We start from the raw sequence: 20,231 nt of genomic DNA, 5'->3' as shown, positions 1-20,231 counted from the left end.
TATTACAGTTTGATGAAAGTGTAATAAGGGATTAAATCCGCCTCGTGTTGTTAAGACCATTTAGAAGCCTCTAAGTCATAGGATTGCATGTGTTGGCTTTATCAGGGTGGATTTCATAGTCAGAATCATATTTTCTGTGTGAACCTTGCTTATTTTGCCCCAAAACCTACCCAGTGTCCAGAAACAATGAAAGTGTTCTGAACAATAAGTCTAAATCACAGTTGTATGCAACTTCAGAATCCTGCATTACAACCAAAAAAATGTATGTCAAAAAGCTACCACAGAGAGGAAGAGAGAGGTTGGTGGATGCCAATGTGATGTACGAGATTAATGAGAAATAATAATCTCAACCTAGTAGTATTAGTCATCACAGCATCAGCCCAGAAAGATATGAAGCAGGGATTGGACTGTGGGCTGAGGTTCAGAAGCCTGACTATTCTCCTACCCCCTATCTTGGGACTTTCATTCCCAGGCCAAAGTTTCTCCCTGAGGGGCCCCAGTGGTAGACAGGATCCAGCTAGTAAGCAGTCCTAGGCCATGAGGCGCTTCCTTAGAATGGATGCATGTCTGAACCTAACTGTTTCCTCAACCATGATTAGGCCTACAACAGTGTAGTCTCCACTTACCATGCTCCCAAGCCTTGTTCATCACTGGGCTGTTGGGGAAGTCTGGAAGTGGAAATCGAGGCTAACAACATCCAGGCTCTGTTGCCCCACGACTATGCCGGGGCCTGAAGGAGAGCCAGAGCCACATCAAGGAGGAGTGCTCCATTCAGAAAAGCTCACTTCTCAACTGTGCTGCTGCTTATGGCTCATTAACATTCCAAGCTTGATGTGCTCTGCATACAAGATCCCAGATGTGTTTGTTTTTGTCCCGTGTAAATATTCATTTATTTTTTGAATACATTGAAATAATTTAATCTCTTTTTTTCCATTTTCAAATTAAATATACCTTCCTGCAACCCGCCTCACTCAATGTGGTACGGATCTGCTATTTTTTTAGACCTTATAACTAGAGGTCAACCGATTAATCGGAATGGCCGATTAATTAGGACCGATTTCAAGTTTTCATAACAATCGGAAATCGGTATTTTTGGGCGCCGATTAGATTTTTAATTAAACATTTTATACCGTTATTTAACTAGGCAAGTCAGTTAAGAACACATTCTTATTTTCAATGACGGCGTAGGAACGGTTGGTTAATTGCCTTGTTCAGGGGCAGAACGACAGATTTTCACCTTGTCAGCACGGGGATCCAATCTTGCAACCTTACGGTTAACTAGTCCTACGCTCTAACCACCTGCCTCTCGTTGCACTCCACTCCACAACTACCTGTTACGCGAATGCAGTAGAAGCCAAGGTAAGTCGCTAGCTAGCATTAAACTTATCTTATAAAAAACAATCAATCATAATCACTAGTTAACTACACATGGTTGATGATATTACTAGTTTATCTAGTAGCGTGTCCTGCGTTGCATATAATCGATGCAACGCTGGGGGATGATTTAACAAAAGCGCATTTGCGAAAAAAGCACAATCGTTGACGACTGTGCCTAACCATAAACACGATGCCTTTCTTAAAATCAGTACACAGAAATATATATTTTTAAACCTGCATATTTAGCTAAAAGAAATCCAGGTTAGCAGGCAATATTAACCAGGTGAAATTGTCACTTCTCTTGTGTTCATTGCACGCAGAGTCAAGGTATATGCAACAGTTTGGGCAGCCTGGCTCATTGCGAACTAATTTGCCAGAATTGTACGTAATTATGACATAACATTGAAGGTTGTGCAATGTAACAAGAATATTTAGACGTGTAGATGCCACCCGTTAGATAAAATACGGAACGGAATAAACGTTTTGTTTTCGAGGTGATAGTTTCCGGATTTGACCTCAGGCTCGTATTTCTGTGTGTTATTATGTTATAATTAAGTCTTTGATTTGATAGAGCAGTCTGACTGAGCGATGGTAGGTAGCAGCAGGCTCATAAGCATTCATTCAAACAGCACTTTCATGCGTTTTACCAGCAGCTCTTCGCAAGCACAGCTCTGTTTATGACTTCAAGCCTATCAGCCTAATGGTTGGTGTAACCGATGTGAAATGGCTAGCTAGTTAGCGGGGTGCGCGCTAATAGTGTTTCAAACATCACTCGCTCTGAAACTTGGAGTAGTTATTCCCCTTGCTCTGCAAGGGCCGCGGCTTTTGTGGAGCGATGGGTATAACGCTGCTTCGAGAGTGGCTGTTGTCGATGTGTTCCTGGTTCGAGCCCAGGTAGGGGAGAGGAACGGAAGCTATACTGTTACACTGGCAATACTATAGTGCCTATAAAAACATAAAATAGTCAAAGGTATATGAAATACAAATGGTATAGAGAGAAATAGTCCAATAAATACTATATTAACTTCAACCTAAAACCTCTTACCTTGGAATATTGAAGACTCATGTTAAAAGGAACCACCAGCTTTCATATGTTCTCATGTTCTGAGCAAGGAACTTCAACGTTAGCTTTTTTTACATGGCACATATTGCACTTTTACTTCTCCAACACTTTGTTTTTGCATTATTTAAACCAAATTGAACATGTTTCATTATTTATTTGAGGCTAAATGGATTTTTATTGATGTATTATATTAAGTTAATATAAGTGTTCATTCAGTGTTGTTGTAATTGTCATTATTACAAATAAATAAATAAAAATCGTCTGATTTAATCGGTATCGGCGTTGAAAAATCATAATTGGTCGACCTCTACTTATAACTGGAACCTCCATCAGAGCTAGTTAGCTACTAGCTATTTAGTCATTGTTAGCCACTGCTAGCGGTCTTTACCTATAGCTCAGACACCAGCCACTTTAGCCCGTATAATACCATTTTGCACAACGTGATATCAGCCCTGAGCATATTGGACTGCTTTTTTTCCCTCCACCATATCACCGGAATCCTGCCGCAAGCTCTGGACCATTACACTGGATCATTGCAGCTAGCTAGCTGCTACCGAGTAACTATTGTCCAGAAGCATGCACCAGTTAGCCTCGAGCTAGGCCCATCTCCTGGCTAGTAAACGAAGTACACCAACTACAATACCTCTCTTGCCAATTGGCCTGGACCCTTTGTCGACACGGAGCCCCGCCGATCCATCACGACTTGTCCCGTCAGTAGAGGTAGTCATCTTAAATAAGCATGCCCCTTCAAATTTAGAACTAATGACAGATATAGCCATTAGTTCACTCCAGACTTGACTGCCCTTGACCAGCACAAAAACATCCTGTGGCGTCCTGCACTAGCATCGGATAGTCCGCACGATATGCAACTTTTCAGGGAAATCAGGAACCAAAATACTCACACAGTTAGTTAGTTAGTTAGGCTAGTTCCAAAACGTTTTGGGACACTGTAAAGTCCATGGAGAATAAGAGCACCACCTCCCAGCTGCCCACTGCACTGAGGCTAGGAAACACTGTCGCCACTGATAAATCCACGATAATCCACGATAATCGAGAATTTCAATAAGCATTTATCTACGGCTGGCCATACTTTCCACCTGGCTACCCTAGCCAACAGCTCTGCACCCCCGCAGGAACTGGCCCAAACCCCCCGCTTCTCCTTCACCCAAATCCAGACAGCTGATGTTCTGAAAGAGCTGCAAAATCTGGATCCCTACAAATCAGCTGGGCTGGACAATCTGGACCCTCTATTCCGAAAAGTATCCGCCGCCAACCTCAAACTTCAACCTCTTTCGTATCATCTGAGATTCCTCAAGATTGGAAAGTGACTGCTGTCATCCCCCTCTTCAAAGGGGAAGACACTCTAGACCCAAACTGTTATAGACCTATATCCATCCTGCCATGCCTTTCTAAAGTCTTCGAAAGCCAAGTGAACAAACAGATCACCGACCATTTCGAATCCCACCGTACCTTCTCCGCTATGCAATCCGGTTTCTGAGCTGGTCGAGAGCGTGGCTGAGGTGCACCCAACGTCCTAAACGGTATCATAACCTCCATCAATAAGAGACAATACTGTGCAGCTGTCTTCATCGACCTGGCCAAGGCTTTCGACTCTGTTAATCACCGTATTCTTATCGGGGGAGAATCAATAGCCTTGGCTTCTCAAATGACCGCCTTGCCTGTTTCGCCAACTACTTCTCAGAGTTCAGTGTGTCAAATCGGAGGGCCCGTTGTCCGGAACTCTGGCAGTCTCTATGGGGGTGCCACAGGGTTACATTTTCAGGCCGAGTTTTTTCTATGTCAATGATGTCACTCTTGCTGTGGGTGATTCTTTGATCCACCTTTACGCAGACGACACCATTCTGTATACATCTGGCCTTTCTTTGGACACTGTTAACAAACCTCCAAAAGAGCTTCAACGCCATACAACACTCCTTCCGTGGCCTTCAACTGGTCTTAAATGCTAGTAAAACTAAATGTATGCTCATCAACCGATCGCTGCCTGCACCCGCCCGCCCGACTAGCATCACTACTCTGGACAGTTCTGACTTAGAATATGTGGACAACTATAAATACCTAGGTGTCTGGACAGACTGTAAACTCTCCTTCCAGACTCACATTAAGCATCTCCAATCCAAAATTAAATCTAGAATCGGCTTCCTATTTCGCAACAAAGCCCCCTTCACTCATGCTGCCTAACATACCGTTGTAAAACGGACTATCCTACCGATCCTTGACTTCGGTGATGTCATTTACAAAATAGCCTCCAACACTCTACTCAGCAAACTGGATGTAGTCTATCACAGTGCCATCCGTTTTGTCACCAAAACCCCATATACTACCCACCACTGAAAATATAAAAAATAAAGAAAAACCCTTGAATGAGTAGGTGTGTCCAAACATTCCCCCTTTTCCTCACCAATTTCGTGATATCCAATTGGAAGTTAGTCTTGTCCCATCGCTGCAATTCCTGTACAGACTTGGGAGAAGCGAAGGTCGAGAGCCATGCATCCTCCGAAACACGACCCTGTCAAGCTGCACTGCTTCTTGACACACTGCTCACTTAACCCGGAAGCCAGCCACACCAATGTGACGGAGAAAACACAGTTCAACTGGTGACCGAAGTCGGCGTGCATGCGCCCGGCCCGCCACAAGGAGCCGCTGGATAGTGATGGGACAAGGACATCCCGTCCTGCCAAAACCTCCCCTGACCCGGACAACCTCGGGTCTGTAGTGACGCCTCAAGCACTGCGGTGTAGTGCCTTAGACTGCTGTGCCACTGGGGAGGCCGGCTTTGTGTAATTCTATTAGACTTGTTCAAACCTGCTGCATACATTGTCCACTATATAATATCTTCACCCGTGTCTAGATTCCCCTGTGACTTTAGGATGACACATGCTTTTTTTCTCTTTCTCCTTAGCTTCCTGTTAAAACGGGACATCAGAACAACCACACCAAAGTCAGCACAGAGCACAACAAGGAATGTCTCATCAACATCTCTAAGTACAAGTTCTCCCACGTCATCAGTGGCCTCACGAACATACTAAAAAATGTGAACAACATGGTAAGTGTCGTTTTTTAACGTGTCTCTTTTAGCTATGGGGATCACCACGTTGTATCTCATCAACTCTACCTCCTGGAAGGCGTGTATTGAGTCAAAACTCAGTCAACTCAAGTTTAGGATGCATGCTAAGGGCTGGAAGTGGTGTTTGCCAAATCACTGTGTCCTTTGTGTCTGTAACCTGTCCTGTACCCTCCCCTCCTCTCTCCAGCGTATATTCGGGGAAGCTGCTGAGAAGAACCTCTACCTCTCCCAGCTGATTATCCTGGACACACTGGAGAAGTGCCTGGCATCGGTGAGGAAAACCTTTACAGTCTGCATCTACTGTATACCTTAAGTCACCATTTAGTTGGTCTGCTAACCACTTGCTTCTGTGTGTTTGTTGTGTATAAACATTTCCCCATTTTTGTTTTTCCCTAGCCTGTCCCATATTAGTCCTATGGCCTCCCCCAACTCAAACAGTTTTCTGTTGACTGAATTGAATTGAACATTGCCAGTCAAGAGCATTGGCCTCAAAATATTGCACCAATATTCTAAAACGCTTTAAGTATCCCAACACAACGCCAGTATTACATTGGTTCAATGGATCATGGATGCCCCTGTTCTCTCTCTCTCTGCTTTTTCCAGACACATAGACCTACACTTAAACCCCTTTCTTCACTCGTGCGTTCTCTTCACTTCTGAAATAGGTGCCTCAGTTCTGCAACCCTGCAGCAGAAGATTACATTTCCAGGTGTTTCCTCAACTTGAGTTAGTGCTTTCACAGCCTCCAATGGGATCGCTGAGAGTTTCCTGTATAGGTTTTTCATTAGGGCATGTCGTCAGACGGAAGCCAGCTGCTCCCCTCATGGACGCTATGGAATTCTCGTTAGAATTTGAGTTTTTATGTTACAAATGTTTAAGTATAGTAGTAGCCTTATTTTGTGTTAAGAATATTTCCTACATATGGGTGAGCTACAGGTTTGGAATGCAGTTGTATGCAGTCTGTCCTGGTATGTGGCTGCCAGTTTGACTCGTGTAGTTTTGGGAATTAGCCAACGGGAGCACTGGTGAATCCCAGGTAGGGACATGCTGTGTGTGTGCCACTGAGCAAGGCACTTAACCCACATAAGCGTATTTCATGTCCAGCTGTATGAATCCAAAATATGTGAGAAGTTGTCATTGATAACCTGAAAAGCACTCATTGTTTTCTCAGAGAACCTGGAGACGCCAGCTTACACACACCCTATCCTCTCATGTCTTCTCTCTCTTTGTTTCTGTATTCCTCTTGTGTGTATGTACTGACATGTACGTGGAACTGATAGATGCACACACACACTACATGTTACTGTTTTTAAATGTATGTAAAGTATTTTGTATGTAAATTATTTTTCGTTATGTGTTGGACCCCAGTAAGACTAGCTGACATCGGCTAACGGGGATCCTAATAAATCAAATAAAATCCTCCCAGCAATCAAAGGACTGCCTGCGTCTGGACGAGACCATGCTGGTGAAGCAGCTGCTGCCAGAGATCTGTCACTTCATCCACACGTACCGCGAGGGCCACCAGCACGCTGCTGAGCTCCGTGCCTCCGCCTCAGGGGTCCTCTTCTCCCTCAGCTGCAACAACTTCAACGCTGTTTTCAGCCGCATCTCCACCAGGTAACCCTGATCCTGAGGAACTGCAGACTGTTGGCTAATTAATTCACTGTCACTATCACTGTGTTGATGAGCAGTTGATCAGATGTGTTAGTACAGGGCTGGAATAATAGCCTGCCCACCTTGTTGTTCTTCCAAGGTCAATGGCAACTGACCTACATTATCTTTTGTGGAAAAAATGCATTTGTGTCTTCAAAAACTTCCACCAGACCTGATTTTCCCAAAAGTGTAATATAACAAATATTTCAAATGAAGTTATGTCTTCAGAAGTAATGATGAGGTGACTGTTTGGGCACCCTTTCTACTTATGCCATATGCCTTGTTTGCATACCTCAGTACTTCAGTTAAACAGCCAGCCATGGACAATGTCACTGTGAATGAACTGTTAACCCAGTCATGACGGAAATCCCTCCCTCCCCACCCAGGATTTTCAGGATGGTGCAATGTTACAGAATGTTCAGATGAACAATAAAACAGGGAATCCTGTTACCTCTTAGGTTAATTGTCCCCCACAATGAAATCGGGAAGGGGACTGTGGATCTGCCTCTGTCCGTTAGTATGTTTGTCACATGCAATATCATAGACAGTGCTGGCCCGATTTTTACTGAACTTGGATTAATAACGCGTCTTGCCATAGAGATACAACATTTACAAAATTACACTGATTGGCAAAAGGGGGTGCTATAGTATTCAACTGAAATTCCAAATTATGAACAAGCATATCTCCTGCCCCGTTTGAGCTACAGTCATGTCATTGTTTTTTATATGCATGCATTTCCTCATTAGAAACATTTCCCATAACAACCAATATAATTTCAGGAACTTGCAAACTAATTGTCTTTCCACATGTTTTGAATTGGCGCTTGTTGCATCCATATGCCGCACATCGCGCCATTGTAAATTGGAGACGGGACTTGATAGGTCTCCATCCTTTAGTACATTCGTACAGTTGTACCTTCATCACACGTGATGTCTCAGACAGCACTGGCCTGATTTTTGAATAGAAACTTGTATCATTCACCCATCTTCCCATAGAGATTTATGTGGATTGTCTCAAAGGGGGTGCTATAGTAATCAACTGAAATTCCAAACTTTGAACAAGCATATCTCCAGTCCCGTTTGAACTATTGTCATGAAATGTGGTTCATATATGCAGCCCCTCATGAGCAACTAGGTTCCCATAACAACCTATATAATTTTGGTACTTACAAATTACATTTCTTTCCACACAACATACTTTGTAATAATTGTCTCTAATTGACACAAGGAGCAATACATCATCCATGTATTACTGTAGACTGGCAACATTCAGAACGTTTCACGTCATTGATACACTCATGTCAGTTTCCTGTCTTGAAGGATGAGGGGATGATGTCAAAAAGGCAACCTCTACAAGGCTGTCCTCTTTTCCCTCTCTTCCACCCCCTCTTCTTTCCCTCCTTTCTCCTGAGAAACTGGTAGAATTATATCTCTGCATGTCATGTTTGACTGGACGAACTTGTGCCATGGCAGTGTCTGAGAGTCCTTATCCATTGTGTTCTCCCTCAGGTTGCAGGAGCTGACAGTCTGCTCAGAAGACACTGTGGATGTGCACGATATAGAGCTCATGCAGTACATCAATGTGGACTGCTCCAAACTTAAAAGACTGCTCCAAGGTAGCTACACACTCACTCAATTCCTTGTTTGTCATACTCGTTTTTAAATAGTTTTTTGCTAATACTCTCTTACTTTTTACTACATCCTCTCAGAAACGGTATTAAAATTCAAAGCCCTGAAGAAACCTGCCCAACTTGCCGTCATTAACAGTTTGGAAAAGGTTTGTGCACCAATATATCTATATTCAGTGCTGCTGTTTTGTGTTTATGTTTTGGTGTATTATTATATACTACATGGCCAAAGGTATGTGGACACCCCTTCAAATGAGTGGTTTTGGCTATTTCAGCCACACCAGTTGCTGACCGGTGAGCCGTGAAGTGATGGGCCACAAGCTCACAGAATGGGACCACTGAGTGCTGAAGTGCGTAGTGTACTTGCCTGTTTTTGGTTGCAATACTCACTACCGAGTTCCAAACTGCCTCTGGAAGCAACGTCAGCACAAAAACTGATGTTGGGCCGAGCAGACGCACACAAGCCTAAGATCACCATGCACAATGGCAAGCGTTGGCTGAAGTGGTGTAAAGCTCATCACCATTGGACAGGAAAATGCTACCTGCCCCAATGCGTAGTGTCAAGTGTACAGTTTGGTGGAGGAGGAACAATGGTCTGTGGCTGTTTTTCATGGTTCAGGCTAGGCCCCTTAGTTCCAGTGAAGGGAAATCTAAACTCTACAGCTTACAATGACATTCTAGGCGATTCTGTGCTTACAACTTTGTGGCAACAGTTTGGAGAAGGCCCTTTCCTGTTTCAGCATGACAATGCCCCCATGCACAAAGCAAGGTCCATACAGAAATGGTTTGTTGAGACCGGTGTGGTAGATCTTGACTGGCCTGCACAGAGCCCTGACCTCAACCCCATCGAACACCTTTGGGATGAATTGGAACGCCGACTGCGCGCCAGGCCTAATCGCACAACATCAGTGCCCAACCTCACTAATGCTCTTGCAGCTGAATGGAATCAAGTTTCCGCAGCAGTGTTTGAACATCTAGTGGAAAGCCTTCCCAGTAGAGTGGAGGCTGTTATTGTAGCAAAGGGGGACCAACTCCTTATTAATGCCCATGCTTTTAGAATGAGATGTTTGACTAGCAGGTGTCCACATACCATTGAACATGTAGTGTATTATTCATGGTATTCACTACTGCCACCTCTTGGCTGCTGGTGAAATGTTTAAAAAAACGTTCTTTATTGCTGCAATGTTTTTCAAATAAATGTTGATTGCCAAATAGTGTTGACGGTACGCAGAGCACTATGCAAGTTTTACTATCCCATTATTTCAGATCAACTGCAGTGCAAGGTTCACCATGACAATAAATTGGCACATAGGAATTATTAGACTATGGCAGATTAGTAAATTCTTGCGCTCTATCCATGCTGGCCTTTGTGGGCTACCTGAGACATGAGACAGATGGCTGGGAGGGAATCCAGGCTGTCGCCATATTATTCATGTGTAATTTGCCTAAATGGATAATGGAAACACTTCAACTCCATGTTTATTCAACACTAGGTTTTTGTGAAAACGTCTTCAGTTTGTTGGTGTGACGTCATTACGTCCAGCTGTTTTTATCGACACAAGACAGTTGGATGGAAATGCACCGTAGCAGGCAATTGATCTGTGGCTTCGGAAAGTATTCAGACCCCTGGACTTTTTCGACATTTTGTTACATTACAGCCTTATTCTAATTTTTTTTGCAAATGTATTAAAATTATTTTCTATTCAAACGTTCTAAATGTCGCCAATAAATCACTGGAAAAGTTCATGGAAACATAGCTACTGTCCCATTCTAGAGAGGACAGTTCTAAATATTTGTGTTCCTCCCCAGGCCTTTTGGAACTGGGTAGAGAACTACCCTGATGAGTTTACCATGCTCTACCAGAGACCACAGACAGACATGGCAGGTCAGTATTCTCAAGTGCCTTGTATTGGACTGAAACACAATGCAGATGCTATCATTACATGCACTTTTCATTTTACATTTTTTTTTTTTTTAATGTGAAATCTTCAGTCTCAAAGGGACTGTAGGGAACAGATCAGGACGATAAATAAGAAGTATGATGAGTTAAGGGCTATCTCACTCGTCTGTCTGGCACGCCCTTTAGATGCTGCAGAGAGGCTGTTTGACCTGGTGGACAGCTTTGCTGAGAGTGCCAAGAGGAAGGCAGTGGTGTGGCCTCTACAGATAATCCTCCTCATCCTCTGTCCCGAGATCACACACATCATCTCTCGAGAGGTGGTGGAGGAGAGCAAGGCCAACAAGGTGAGATGAGTGCGCACACACACACACTGGGATTAAATAGGTAGTTGCTCTCTCTATCAGCCACACTATCTCGTTACAGAAGCTGTTCCTGGAGAGCTTGAGGAAGGCTCTAACAGGCCAGGGGGGCAGCAAGCAACTAACAGAGAGTGCAGCCATCGCCTGTGTCAAACTGTGCAAGGCCTCCACCTACATCAACCGGGAGGACCACTCCGGCATCTTCCTCCTGGTGCAGTCCATCATGGTGGACCTCAAGGTCAGATAAACGAAACACTCTGTCGCCCACTGGGGGCTAGGGGACACTACAGCAGTGGTGTCTGGGTTTTATGTTCGTCATTCCAGTCGTGGAGTAAAATTGACAATGTCCTTTCTATATAGAACATTTCTATCTACAAAGTCCTGAACGGTAAACAATGATTGATATGCCTATGGCTACCCCTTAGACTTTTATAGTGCAACTTTTGTGCTAGTGCTACCGCTATGGAGCTATGACCATTTTGCTAATACCTATCCAATCCTTTCAAACCTTCACAAAGCCCCTTGCATAAGGGTTAATTGGGAAATTGGTTCATTTGGAATATTGTAGATGGTCACATACAGACACTTATCTATCCCATCAGGCCCTGCTCTTCAACCCCACCAAGCCCTTCTCTCGCGGGGCAGGCAGCCAGAACGCAGACGTGGACCTCATGATCGACTGCTTCGTCTCCTGTTTCCGTATCAACCCTCACAACAATCAGCACTTTAAGGTCAGTCAGTCTGCTCAGCACATTGGCAGAAAATGTGCAGACCATGTCTGAATGATACCTCGGTGTCAAAGCGGCTTTTTTGACAAAACATTAATAAAGACAATCTCCTCAGGTCTGTTTGGCCTCCGCCTCGCCCTCTACCTTTCACTTTGTCCTGGTCAACTCCCTGCACAGAATCATCACCAATGTAAGTTTGTACCGTCTCCACTACTACTTCCTACCAAGTTCAGTCGAAGTACATTTGATAGGACAGTGCTGATCTCATTGGCCTTTCCCACAGCAGTGCAATATTAATGATCTTCTATCCTCTTCATCCTTTAGTCTGATCTGGACTGGTGGCCTAAGATTGATGCAGTGTACTGCTACTCTGGAGAGCTGCGACTAATGTTCTCAGACACTCTGAGCCGAGTGATGCAAGGCCTTCAAACACATGCCCCACTACGCATGACGCCGGTGAGAAAGGGACTACACACACGCGCACATTCACACTCACTTTCACACCAATCGTTTGAAACACCTTTTGTTTTCCTGTGTAAGCGAACCTCTTAGGAAAAGTATGTATTAGCTACACCTACATTTACAACTTCTCTCTCTGACAGACTCTGTCATTTAAAGAGAAAATGACCACCAGCCTTAAGTTCAAAGAGAAAACCACAGACCTGGATACACGCAGCTACAAGTGCCTCCTCCTCGCTCTGGTCAAACTCATCCACGCTGACCCCAAACTCATGCTGCACGTAAGTCTGACACCAACCACCACATACAGTTGAAGTCTGAGGTTTACATACACTTAGGTTGGAGTCATTAAAATTAGTTTTTCAACCACTCCACAAATTTCTTGTTAACCAACTATAGTTTTGGCAAGTCAGTTAGGACATCTACTTTGTGCATGACACAAGTCATTTTCCAACAATTGTTTACAGACAGATTATTTCACTTATAATTCACTGTATCACAATTCCAGTGGGTCAGAAGTTTACATACACTAAGTTGACAGTGCCTTTTAAACAGCTTGGAAAATTCCAGAAAATTATATCATGGCTTCTGAGGCTAATTGATATCATTTGAGTCCATTGGAGGTGTACCTGTGGATGGAGCCTGCGGCTATGGAACCCTGACCTGTTCACCGGACGTGCTACCTGTCCCAGACCTGCTGTTTTCAACTCTATAGAGACAGCAAGAGCGGTAGAGATACTCTCAATGACCGTGCTTCTACACCTGCATTGCTTGCGGTTTGTGGTTTTAGGCGGGGTTTCTGTACAGCACTTTGAGATGTCAGCTGATGTAATAAGGGCTATAGAAATAAATTTGAATTGATATTCCAAGGCCTACCTTAAAACTAAGTGCCTCTTTGCTTGACATCATGGGAAAATCAAAAGAAATCAGCCAAGGCCTCAGAAAAAAAAATTGTAGACCTCCACAAGTCTGGTACATCCTTGGGAGAAATTTCCAAATGCCTGAAGGTACCACGTTCATCTGTACGAACAGTACAAACACCATGGGACCACGCAGCCGTCATAGCGCTCAGGAAGGAGACGCGTTCTGTCTCCTAGAGATCAAATCAAATCAAATCAAATTTTATTTGTCACATACACATGGTTAGCAGATGTTAATGCGAGTGTAGCGAAATGCTTGTGCTTCTAGTTCCGACAATGCAGTGATAACCAACAAGTAATCTAACTAACAATTCCAAAACTACTGTCTTATACACAGTGTAAGGGGATAAGGAACATGTACATGAGGATATATGAATGAGTGATGGTACAGAGCAGCATACAGTAGATGGTATCGAGTACAGTATATACATATGAGATGAGTGTGTAGACAAAGTAAACAAAGTGGCATAGTTAAAGTGGCTAGTCATACATGTGTTACATAAGGATGCAGTCGATGATGTAGAGTACAGTATATACATATGCATATGAGATGAATAATGTAGGGTAAGTAACATTACATAAGGAACGTACTTTGGTGCGAAAACTGAAAATCAATCCCAGAACAACAGCAGAGGACCTTGTGAAGATGCTGGAGGAAACCGATGCAAAAGTATCTATATCTACAGTAAAATGAGTCCCATATTGACAGAACATGAAAGGCCACTCAGTAAGGAAGAAGCCACTGCTCCAAAACCGCCATAAAAAAGACAGATTACGGTTTGCACACGGAGACAAAGATCGTACTTTTAGGAGAAATGTCCTATGGTCTGATGAAACAAAAATAGAACTGTTTGGCCATAATGACCGAATAAAGTGGTGATCCTAACTGACCTAAAACAGGGACTTTTTACTAGGATTAAATGTCAGGAAAAACTGAGTTTAAATGTTCTTGGCTAAGGTGTATGTAAACTTCCGACTTCAACTGTATATACTGAGACAATGTCCCTTGGTTCTGTTTGAATAGTTAATCACCCTCCCTTCCACTTATGTGTGTGGTTCGATTTCCTCTCCGCCCTTGCGTTCACCCATACATGCATGTTTGACATTGTGTGTGTTGTAGAACCCAGGGAAGCAGGTTCAGGAGACCCAGAGCAGCACAGCAGAGCTGATCACAGGCCTGGTGCAGCTGGTGCCCTTGGTCAGTACAGCCCAGCTTTCCCAGGAGGCCATGGAGGTCAGTTCACACTCCTTCTCTCCCTTACTCTCACTCCATCTACTCTGCTTCTTTATTCTTTCTCATTCTGTCCACTTCAGTTCTATTCCCTAGCATTGAATTATCAACTTCAAGTAAGGCATATTTCTCCCTATCTGTCTCTCTCTCCCTGCCCAGGCTCTACTGGTGCTGCACCTGCCTGAGACCATTGAGCTGTGGAACCCTCAGGCCCCCATTGAAACCTTCTGGGACATCAGGTACAAGGACATGGTTTAGTTCTGGGGGCTTTTCAGTCCAGAGATAATCCATGTAGACACACTACACTGGTCATGGATTCAGTAGTAGTCCCAGTCTTTAGGGGTGTGTGTTGAGATTCCATTGGGCTCTAACACTGGCCTATCCCATTGCAGCTCCCTGGTTCTCTTCCTGATCTGCAAGAAGCTGATTGGTCACCAGATGGTGAACAGTACAGACGTGTTGAAGTGGCTGAGGGAGATCCTTATCTGAACAAGGAACAAGGTGAGTTAGGGACCTAACCTCACAAGAATAACATTGAGGGCTAGTTTCCCAGAGCAGATTCTAGTTCTGGACTCTAACCTCACATCAGAATAACCATTGAGGGCTAGTTTCCCAGACGCAGATTAAGCCTAGTTCTGAACTAAAAAGCACTTTCAATAGAGAATTTCCATTCAAAATAATGTTTAAGTCTAGGACTAGCTTAGGTCTGGAAAACCGTCCAGAGTGTTTTGCAGTTATACAAGTCAAATACACGTGTTGGACATGTCTAACTCCTCTCTGCTCGCCCAGGAGTGTGCCACACAGGGCAGTGGAATCCCCATCTGCAGACAGGCCCAGACCAAACTGGAGGTGTGTCTATACATGTTTCTGTGGAGCCCTGACACAGAGGCCGTGCTGGTGGCCATGTCCTGCTTCAGACACCTGTGTGAGGAGGCTGACATCCGCTGTTCCGCTGACGAGGTGCTCGTCCAGAACATCCTGCCCAACTACGCCACCTTCACAGAGTTCGCCTCCGTCAGCAAAACACTGTTTTGAACACCACTATAACATGCTCTGAGAGTCACTAAAAAGGCCAACGGTTTCAGACAGTGACTCCGCTAGTTGTTTCTCTGTTTGGTAGGACGTTTCACCCTGCAGAAGAGAGTGATGGCCTTGTTGAGAAGGATAGAGCACCCCACTGCAGGAAACACTGAGGTGTGAAAGAATAAAGAAGCATAAAATACAGTTTATCCTTGCTTACATCCTTCCAGTATTAGTGACTTGTCCCTTCTTGTTTCCATGTCTCACCCCAGGCATGGGAGGACACGCATGCAAAATGGGAGCAGGACACCAAACAGATTCTGAACTTTCCCAAAAACAAGGTGGAGGATGGTCAGGTAAGAGCACTTACATTTTAGGATTTGGGTGTGTTTCACTGTTAATAAAAAATAATAATATAGGGACCATTGCTCCAAACTCTACCCCATTTGTCTCCCCCTGCAGGAGTGGATCAACATGACAGGCTTCCTGTGTGCTCTGGGTGGGGTGTGTCTGTCCCAGCACAGCAAGCCCTGTGGCCCCACCACCTACAGCCCCCCCATGGGCCCCATGAGCGAACGCAAGTACTCTATGGTCTCTGTGGGCGTCTGTGAGGTCTCCAACGCTGCAGCTGGAGCCTCAGCCACCTGCTCCTCCTCTTCCTCCACTGAAACCCCCCTGGGCAGGTTCCTGGACCGCCTGCTGGTCCTGCTGGTATGTGGTCATGAGAGGGTGGGTCTACACGTCCGCACCAACGTCAAGGAGCTGCTGGGGCTGGAGCTCAGCCCGGTCCTGTACCACATGCTCTTCAACAAGCTAAGGAACAGCATCGGACGCTTCTTCGACACACAGGGGCCGGTGAGTGGATGGGCTGCGGAGGAGGATGGGGCACGTTAACCAATTATTTGAATTGTATTAGTGTAGAATGTCATTCTAGGGAGTTTTACAGGGGGATGGTGACTTTTTTGCTGATTGCAGCACAGAGCCCTGCCTGCGCTGATGTTGTTGAATTTCATTAGTTCATTATAAAGCTGATTTGTTGACATTAGCAGGAAAGTAGTTTAAACTGATTTAATTTATTTGTCTCTGTGCCCTTGCAGGTCCCCATCAATGACACTAACACACAGTTTGTGGAGCAGACCATTGCCATCATGAAGAACCTACTGGATAACCATGCTGAGGGCAGCTCAGAGCACCTTGGACAGGCCAGCATAGAGACCATGATGCTCAACCTGGTCAGGTGAGAGACAAACACTCACAGCTTATGAAATACCTAATCAGTTGTCACTCTTCAGGACCTTATTCGGTCTGATCTCACCCCCCCAGGTACGTGCGTGTCTTAGGCAACACGTTGCATGCCATCCAGATGAAAACCAAGCTGTGCCAGCTGGTGGAGGTGATGATGGAGAGACGAGACGACCTGTCCTTCTGCCAGGAGATGAAGTTCAGGTGAGCGACAGAGACGGCACTCCCTCCTGGACAGACCTAAACTCTAGCTTAACGCTAGCCAAACTAGCTAAATGCTACTTAATGCTTCAGTCAGCAGTTCAAACAATTAAAAAAAGTTTGATTGGTCTGGAGAAATATTACCACTCCCAAATTCACAGACAGAGCTATAGAATGACCATACGTGATATAGAATTATAGTTTTAACAATGCGTTGAGGCTATGTAGTGTTTTGTTTACATTTACTTAGTTTATAAACGTTGGAGTAAAAGAAGTGTATATTTTGAGTTCTGATGGGGTACGACATTTATAAGTTATATTCTTCAAGAATCAATCATTTTTGTTAATTCAACCCCTCACCATATCTGCCAGGAACAAGCTGGTGGAGTACCTGGCTGCTGATGACGATATCAAGTGTCTGACCAGAGACCTGGACCAAGCCAGTATGGAAGCGGTGGTGTCTCTGTTAGCTGTCCTGCCTCTTCAGCCAGTGGAGGGAGACGGGGTGGAGCTGATGGAGGCCAAGTCCCAGCTCTTCCTCAAGTAACTACAACATGCTTTTTATTTTTTTATTTCACCTTTATTTAACCAGGTAGGCTAGTTGAGAACAAGTTCTCATTTGCAACTGCGACCTGGCCAAGATAAAGCATAGCAGTGTGAACAGACAACACAGAGTTACACATGGAGTAAACAATTAACAAGTCAATAACACAGTAGAAAAAAAGGGGAGTCTATATACAATGTGTGCAAAAGGCATGAGGAGGTAGGCGAATAATTACAATTTTGCAGATTAACACTGGAGTGATAAATGATCAGATGGTCATGTACAGGTAGAGATATTGGTGTGCAAAAGAGCAGAAAAGTAAATAAATAAAAACAGTGTGGGGATGAGGTAGGTGAAAATGGGTGGGCTATTTACCAATAGACTATGTACAGCTGCAGCGATCGGTTAGCTGCTCATATAGCTGATGTTTGAAGTTTGTGAGGGAGATAAAAGTCTCTAACTTCAGCGATTTTTGCAATTCGTTCCAGTCACAGGCAGCAGAGTACTGGAACGAAATGCGGCCAAATGAGGTGTTGGCTTTAGGGATGATCAGTGAGATACACATGCTGGAGCGCGTGCTACGGATGGGTGTTGCCATCGTGACCAGTGAACTGAGATAAGGCGGAGCTTTACCTAGCATGGACTTGAAGATGACCTGGAGCCAGTGGGTCTGGCAACGAATATGTAGCGAGGGCCAGCCGACTAGAGCATACAAGTCGCAGTGGTGGGTGGTATAAGGTGCTTTAGTGACAAAACGGATGGCACTGTGATAAACTGCATCCAGTTTGCTGAGTAGAGTGTTGGAAGCAATTTTGTAGATGACATCGCCGAAGTCGAGGATCGGTAGGATAGTCAGTTTTACTAGGGTAAGCTTGGCGGCGTGAGTGAAGGAGGCTTTGTTGTGGAATAGAAAGCCGACTCTTGATTTGATTTTCGATTGGAGATGTTTGATATGAGTCTGGAAGGAGAGTTTGCAGTCAAGCCAGACACCTAGGTACTTAGATGTCCACATATTCAAGGTCGGAACCATCCAGAGTGGTGATGCTCGTCGGGCATGCGGGTGCAGGCAGCGATCGGTTGAAAAGCATGCATTTGGTTTTTACTAGCGTTTAAGAGCAGTTGGAGGCCACGGAAGGAGTGTTGTATGGCATTGAAGCTCATTTGGAGGTTAGATAGCACAGTGTCCAATGACGGGCCGAAAGTATATAGAATGGTGTCGTCTGCGTAGAGGTGGATCAGGGAATCGCCCACAGCAAGAGCAACATCATTGATATATACAGAGAAAAGAGTCGGCCCGAGAATTGAACCCTGTGGCACCCCCATAGAGACTGCCAGAGGACCGGACAGCATGCCCTCCGATTTGACACACTGAAATGTCTCTGTCTGCAAAGTAATTGTTGAACCAGGCAAGGCAGTCATCCGAAGAACCGAGGCTACTGAGTCTGCCGATAAGAATATGGTGATTGACAGAGTCGGAAGCCTTGACAAGGTCGATGAAGACGGCTGCACAGTACTGTCTTTTATCGATGGCGGTTATGATATCGTTTAGTACCTTGAGTGTGGCTGAGGTGCACCCGTGACCGTCTCGGAAACCAGATTGCACAGCGGAGAAGGTACGGTGGGATTTGAGATGGTCAGTGACCTGTTTGTTGACTTGGCTTTCGAAAGACCTTAGATAGGCAGGGCAGGATGGATATAGGTCTGTAACAGTTTGGGTCCAGGGTGTCTCCCCCTTTGAAGAGGGGTTGACTGCGGCAGCTTTCCAATCCTTGGGGATCTCAGACGATATGAAAGAGAGGTTGAACAGGCTGGTAATAGGGGTTGCGACAATGGCGGCGGATAGTTTCAGAAATAGAGGGTCCAGAATGTCAAGCCCACCTGATTTATATGGGTCCAGGTTTTGCAGCTCTTTCAGAACATCTGCTGTCTGGATTTGGGTAAAGGAGAACCTGGAGAGGCTTGGGCGAGGAGCTGCGGTGCGGCTAAAGGCTATCAAAACTGGTCGCCTAGAGCGTTGGGGCAGAGAATAAAGAGGAGCAGGTTTCTGGGCATGGTAGAATATATTCGGGGCATAATGCGCAGACAGGGGTATGGTGGGGTGCGGGTACAGCAGAGGTAAGCCCAGGCACTGGGTGATGATGAGAGAGGTATCTCTGGACATGCTGGTTGTAATGGGTGAGGTCACCGCATGTGTGGGAGGTGGGACAAAGGAGGTATCAGGGGTATAAAGAGTGGAACTAGGGGCTCCATTGTGAACTAAAACAATGATAACTAACCTGAGCAACAGTATACAAGGCATATTGACATTTGAGAGAGACATACAGCGAGGCATACAGTAATCACAGGTGTTGAATTGGGAAAGCTAGCTAAAACAGTAGGTGAGACAACAGCTCATCAGCTAGGACAACAACATCAGGTAAAATGGCGTTGACTAGGCAACGGGGCCGACAGATAAAACAAACAAGCAGAATGGAGTACCGTGATTAATGGACAGTCCAGCGTGCATCAGCTATGTAGCCAAGTGATCAGTGTCCAGGGGGCAGCGGTGGATGGGGCAGGAAAGCTGGACTGGCGAGTGCTATCCAGGTTAAAAAACTAACAATGACTAAATAGCTTGTAGCTAGTTAGCTGGTTAGCTGGTTAGCTTCTGGAGGTTCTAGAGCAGGGGTGTCAAAGTCAAATGGACGGAGGGCCAAATAAAAAATTTAGCTACAAGCCGAGGGCCGGACTGTTCGAATGTTCATTGATATTTTTTTAAATGACGCATATAGTCTAGTGAACCTAATTGAACCTACTGAAAACCTAACAAATATATTCCAAT

At 44.9% G+C, this 20,231-nt stretch overlaps 1 pseudogene; it reads left to right on the top strand.

Annotated features, from left to right (window-relative positions):
* LOC123992628 overlaps positions 1 to 20,231 on the top strand; it is a 131,350-nt pseudogene that overhangs the window by 2,892 nt on the left and 108,227 nt on the right.

The sequence above is a fragment of the Oncorhynchus gorbuscha genome, linkage group LG13, assembly GCF_021184085.1.
Source record: "Oncorhynchus gorbuscha isolate QuinsamMale2020 ecotype Even-year linkage group LG13, OgorEven_v1.0, whole genome shotgun sequence".
NCBI lineage: Eukaryota > Metazoa > Chordata > Actinopteri > Salmoniformes > Salmonidae > Oncorhynchus > Oncorhynchus gorbuscha.
Note: the sequence above shows the minus strand (reverse complement) of the source record. Positions and strands in the feature narration are given on the sequence as shown.